This window comes from Bactrocera neohumeralis, chromosome 4 (genome assembly GCF_024586455.1).
Source record: "Bactrocera neohumeralis isolate Rockhampton chromosome 4, APGP_CSIRO_Bneo_wtdbg2-racon-allhic-juicebox.fasta_v2, whole genome shotgun sequence".
Lineage (NCBI taxonomy): Eukaryota > Metazoa > Arthropoda > Insecta > Diptera > Tephritidae > Bactrocera > Bactrocera neohumeralis.
The window spans coordinates 45732888-45738988 of record NC_065921.1 but is presented as its reverse complement, the minus strand read 5'-3'; the positions used below and the strand labels follow the sequence as shown (position 1 = coordinate 45738988).

At 38.4% G+C, this 6101-nt stretch overlaps 1 pseudogene; it reads right to left on the bottom strand.

The window, feature by feature from the left end:
• Positions 1-5290: 5290 nt before the first annotated feature.
• LOC126757744 (small nucleolar RNA U3) lies at positions 5291-5482 on the bottom strand (annotated as a pseudogene).
• Between the last annotated feature and the right edge of the window lie 619 nt (positions 5483-6101).

Sequence of the window (6101 nt, the reverse complement as noted above, 5' to 3'; positions counted from 1 at the left end):
TACATTTTTCGCAGCGAGGTCTGCAAAGTGGTTGCCTGTAATACCAGCATGGCCAGGGATCCACATTACTTGGATTTTCTGAGGGGCACCAATGACCGCGTCCCTGATAACTTCTATTATGGGATTGCGATTGGAAGGAGACGTTATTGCAGACATACACGATTTGCTGTCTGTACAGATGAGGAACTTTCCTTTAGTCTTTTTTGCGTAATTAACTGCATGAAGGATAGCAGATCCTTCAGCGGTAAATACAGAGCTCGTTGAGGGAAGAAGCCAATTGCAAATAATTTCTCCTGTGGCAGTGACAACTGCTAACGAAGTGGAATCGATGGACTTGGAGCCATCCGTAAACAATAACTTCCAGCCATTATTTGTGTAATTAGATTCCAGTTCAGCAAAGGTTTGTTGAAAGACTTCGTTTGGTGTGTTTTGCTTGGACAAAAACATAAGCTTATTCTGTAGTATTTTATCATTGATCAGACAGGGAGGATGTCGAGTGGTGAATTTGCGTGTTGCGTTACGTAAAATATTATTTTCTGCAGCGAAACTTAAGCATCTCGAAATAGCCGATTGTATTCTTGGAATTTTTCTTTTTTTCGTGGCATGGGTGATAGTTGTATTTAGTAATGGGTTGGTGTTCTCAGCCGTTTTCGCAAGAATTTGAAGCGAAGAATCTATAATTTTATTTTGAATAGTTGGTAAACCAGATTCAGCCATTATCGTTTTTATTGGCGAGGTTGGAAAGGCCCGGAGACTTCGCCGTATTGCGCAATGGTAAGGTGCATTTAAAAGGTTGATACTGCTTTTGGAGCAATTGCCATAGATGGGGAGCCCATAATCTATTTTTGAAGTTAGCAAAGCTCTGACAACATTGACTAGTGTGTTCGGATGAATAAATGAATGCTTAGACGAGAGATATTTAACAATATTTAATCGTGACATTAACGAGTTTCTGACATATTTACAGTGAGCATTAAAATTATAATTAGAGTCAAAAATTAATCCTAGTATTTTCAGCTGTGTTTTACATTCGATGTTAGTTTGGTTGTGGGTTAGTGAAATACCGTTGCAATTTTGCTTCCTACATACATGAAGGATATGTGTTTTGTCTAAGGAAAGTGAAGCACCAGACTCCAGTGACCAAGTCTCAATTCTGGCGAGTATATTAGTAAATAAGGATTGAGCTAAATTAACGTCAGAGACTTTTGTGTAGATTAGGACATCGTCAGCATAGATCTGGTGCTCAACTCCTTTGTAATTTTTTATCATCCTACTAATATCATCGAAAGCAATGATAAAAAGGAGGGCTGAAAGAGGTGAGCCTTGCGGCGTACCATTAGAAAGCGGGAGTGTTGAAGAAAGAAAACCATTTACGTTGACTTTGAGTTTTCTGTTTGTGAGAAAGTTAGTAATAAAACGTATCATATTCTGGCCTATTTTCCATTTTCTAAGTTGTCGAATAATAATATGGGCTCCAATTTTGTCGAAAGCTCTGTGAAAGTCCAGAGATAGTACGGACACGTGGTTTTTGCTGGACAAAGCGTTAGTAATGAAGTAGTCTAGTTGGATTAAAGCATCTAACGTGCCTTGACCTTTTTTGTAGGCGACTTGATTCGGTGATATGAACTTGTTTCGCTGAGCATACCACATCAAGCGGTTAGCCACGATCTTTTCCAAAATTTTGCCCATACATGGAAGGAGGGAAATCGGCCTATAGTTAGCAAGTTCATCGGAGGATTTGTGTGGTTTAAGTATTGGTATAACACAGGACGTTTTCCAAAATTGGGGGTAGACACCAGTATTGAAAATTTTGTTATAAAGCTTTACCAATCGGAGCTTGAGACTTTTTGGCATATGTCTGATAATTGGATAAGAAATTTTATCTTGCCCCGGGGACTTACCCTTAACGGTAGATGCAACGAACTCGAATTCAGACAGTGAAATGCTGGTTTCTATTTGTTTAGCAGAAAAGAAGAAAGAGGGGAGACAGAGTAGGAAGTGTCGGACAGTGTGGTGGTTTTAGAGGTTTGAAACTGTGTGCTGAATGAAATATCTGAGCTTGTTTCAGAATAGTGGTTTGCAAATAACTCGGAAATATCGGATGGATTGGTTACCAAACCTGTTGGCCCCTTTACGCATTGAATGGTTAGATTTCTAGGCACTCCAGAAAGTTTTTTTAAAGCGTTCCATATTAACTTAGGACTAGACGAAGGATTTATTTTGCTTGTGAAATCCTGAAAACATTTACGCTTGGCCTGTTTCGCGGAACGACGGAAAAGAGCATTGGCTTTCCTGAAAGATATTAAGTTGACTAGTGATCGAGCGCGTTTGTATTCATACCAAGCTGTCTGTTTTTTTGCCCGCAATTCAGCGATTTCTTTATTCCACCAAGGAACACTCTTTGAACTTGCTGTTGGCTTTGTATGAGGAATGCTAACATTCGCTGCTGAACGGATAATTTTTGTTAACCTCGCACTTTCTTGGTTAGGGTTGTCAGATATTGGGGTATTATTGCCATTTATCTCGCAATGTGTCTGAAACTTCTCCCAATCAGCGTAATCAGTTTTGAATACCTTATTTATTTTGTGGTTTTTAGTTGTTGAACCTAGGTGCAATTTTAGTACAATGGGGAAGTGATCGCTTCCATGCAGGTGATCGAGTATACTCCATTCGCACTCTGTGGCAAGTGTGTCGGTGCACATTGTAAGATCTACATGGGAAAAAGTGGAGTGAGTGGAAAAGTGTGTCGCGGATCCGTTATTCAAACATATTAAGTTAGAGGAAAGTAAAGCGTCTTCAATGCATTTGCCCCTCTTGTTGGCTATTGGAGAGCCCCATAGTGGACTCCATGCATTAAAATCACCAGCGAAAATTAAAGGAGTAGAAGCTTGGTTGATTAATTGCAGGATGTCTGTACTGGTAAAATGTTCATCTGGTGCAATATAGGTGCAGATAATGGTGATTTTTTTAACTAAGATAATTTCGATCGACATAGCCAGCAAGTTGGATTGAATGGCATTAATTTTGTGTGGAATATCTCTTCTTATGAGAATCGCAATACCTCTTTTACCTGTGCTAATATGTGGAAGATTGTGAAACATGCCAATGTACTGCTTAGGAGTAAAAGCCGACAAGTTGAAAGAGATGTGAGTTTCATTTAAGAGTATAATAGCTGGGGCATGATCTTGTATTAATAATTGAAGCTCATTGTAATTATTAGTGTAGCCGTTTAAATTCCATTGCAATAATGGAATCATAAGATCTATGTAGGAAAAAAAAAAAAGGGAAACAGAAGAGAGCTAGAATATCAACTCGTATGAGCAGTCAGTTGAAGCTGAGTGTCACCAATTGAGTACTAGTTCAAAAGAGAGTAAAGGCTAAGCGTATTTATTCAGAGTCAATTTCTATTTGTTCAGTATGTTGAGTAGAGTATTGATTATCGTTGGAATTGCTTGTTGTTGGAAAGAGATTTTCGTGATTAGGTGGATTAGACTGCACGGTAGTGTTGGTAGTAGTGTTGTTGAAGTCAGTATATTTATTAAGCGAGTTTAAGGAGTTGTTTAAGTTAGAAATGAGAGAGGCTGTTGTTGGACTGAAAAGTTTGGGATTTAAGAAAGAGGCTTGTTGGGTACAGTTGTCGCTGATATTTTTAGCTGAATGTGAGACGTTGTTGTAGTCTGAACTGATCGATGCAGGCTTGTTGATGGAAATATGTTTGTTGTTGGCGTTTGATGAGTGATTTTTTCTAGTTAAAGAGTTTATTGATGAGTTGGGTGCAGAGGTGACCTCTGCGTTTTGTTTTGATGTACTAGGCAAGTCATTGTCGGCAATTCTATGAGTATTTTTAGATTTTGTGGAATTGTTGATGGCTGAAATTTTTGTTGGTGTGTTGGATACAGAGGATACCTCTTTTGTAGGTTGAAGCACATGTGCAAAGCTAGCAGTGAGGGAAGGGAGGGAAGTATTTTCTCTATACTTTTTAAGGGCTTCGTGCATACTGCACTTTTCTAGTGTCTTTATTTTTAAAATTTCTTTGGTTTGCATATACTTTGGACACGTATAGTCCGAAGAACGATGCTCGCCAGAACAATTCGCACACATAACTCGGATGCAGTCATTATCGTGTGGAGAAGGGAAATTGCAAATTTCGCATGTTGGGGAACCCTTACAATGTTTTTGCGTATGACCCAATTTTTGGCATGACCTGCAGCGCATTGGATTAGGCACGTACGGTCGCACAGAGGTCATCCTCCATGCGATGTTTATTTTGTTTGGAAGGGAATAACTGTTGAATGATATTAGCATAACACCAGTAGGCTTTATAACACCTTCAACTTTGCGAGTGAACTTATAAACCGCGGAAACTTCGTAAGAACTCAGTCCTTCTATTATTTCGCTTTCAGGCACATCGTTTAAAAACGGTGCATAAATGGTGCCTTTGTTACAATTAAGATGTTGATGATAGCTAGCGCTAACAGCGCCAATGTTGAAAAGACATTTCGTTTTTATAAACTTTTCTGCTACTTGCTTATTTTTCACTAGCAGTAATAGGCTGCCGTCGCGTAATTCACTAATTTTGTTTATATCTTTGCTCACGGTAAGTAAGGCATTGTAAACACGAAAACAAGAAACCTTCGAAAGGGGTGTAGAATTCTCGTCGGATTTAATCACAATATACTTTGGGTCATCACTTTTTATTGGCGGTAAGTCAGGAAAAGCATCTTGCAGTTTTTGATACGATTTTTTACGTTTTGGTTGGGGACCTTGGGCCAGCGCAGCAAACCTGTTGTCCCCGAACTGGAAGCCCGCCGGGGGCATAGTGGAAAAATTATAATACACTGATATAAGTATTGGATTATATTTCTCACTTAAAATAAGTATTAATCGCGTTACTTAAGTAAGCAGACCGTAGTGCAAAAAAAAAAAGAACACCAAAAGAGAGCTATATGAATAGCTATAAACTCAGAGAAAGACGCTAAATAATATAGCTATTTTATGCTTTTATTTGTAAAATAACTTCAAGTTTGTTAGAGCTGTGAAAAATTTTACATTTTACATATTAGTGGCATCACCACTCTACCTCCTCTTTCTATCTTCCATTCTACTGTCAACTCTACTGTCGTCCAACTGTCGTTGGCAAAAATAGGAGGATATTGAAGTTAGCGAGAACGACAACTGTCAGCCTGCAGTCGTGTAGTCGTGCAGCTGTAAAAATAGCACTGCCCATAAGAACGTGTGTATTTTAATATTTGACAGATGTAGGTTGCAGTCTGTCGCTCTCTATGTGTTCAGCGCTTCAGAAGTCGTTTTATCCGTTGCAAGCGAACGATTTTCGAAGGAACATCATTTCTAATATGCCACAAGACACAATTAGAAATGAACTTCTTAAACCCCACGCTGTCAGATAAAACGATATACCTCGTCATCGCGGGTCGATTAAATGAAGACTAACTACAGAAATAATCCTGTAAAGTATAGCCTTAATTTTTCAACGGCCAACGCAGGGTATTTCAACAAAAGGTCACATAAAATAGTTGAGAATTCGCAGAAATGAAAGACAAAGGAAAGAAAAAGCAGTATAACTTCAATAATGAACAAGCACACAAACATACATATGCGCAGCAGGAGCAAGGAAAGAGGTAACAATCGGCGATCCATTGTATATTTCTTTCATGCATAACCAAACCATAATTAGGACAAGGCAATTCAAGTGTCAATGGTGGTCTAGGTAGGAAGAGCTTCAAAAGTTACGACGAGCACGTAGGAGGTGCGTAGGTTCGAATCCCAACAGAATTTATTTTTAATTGAATATGTGATCTTATTTTATAATAACTCATTTTAAATATATAAAAGATTTACCTAAACATTATGATGATATTTTCATAATTCATACGCAATGTACAAATGTAAGCAATTTCGTTTTGCCGTCGGCATTTAAATTTCTCATGCTTCAATTTTTGCTTTCAACCAAGAAATCGCTTGTATGTATGTATGTACATAAGTATGTGCAATATATGCCTTTGCGTTTTGCCATCGGCATTTCCATATTGACATGCAAAAGTAATTATGTTTGTATTTCATTGTTTCGTTTTGGCCCAAGA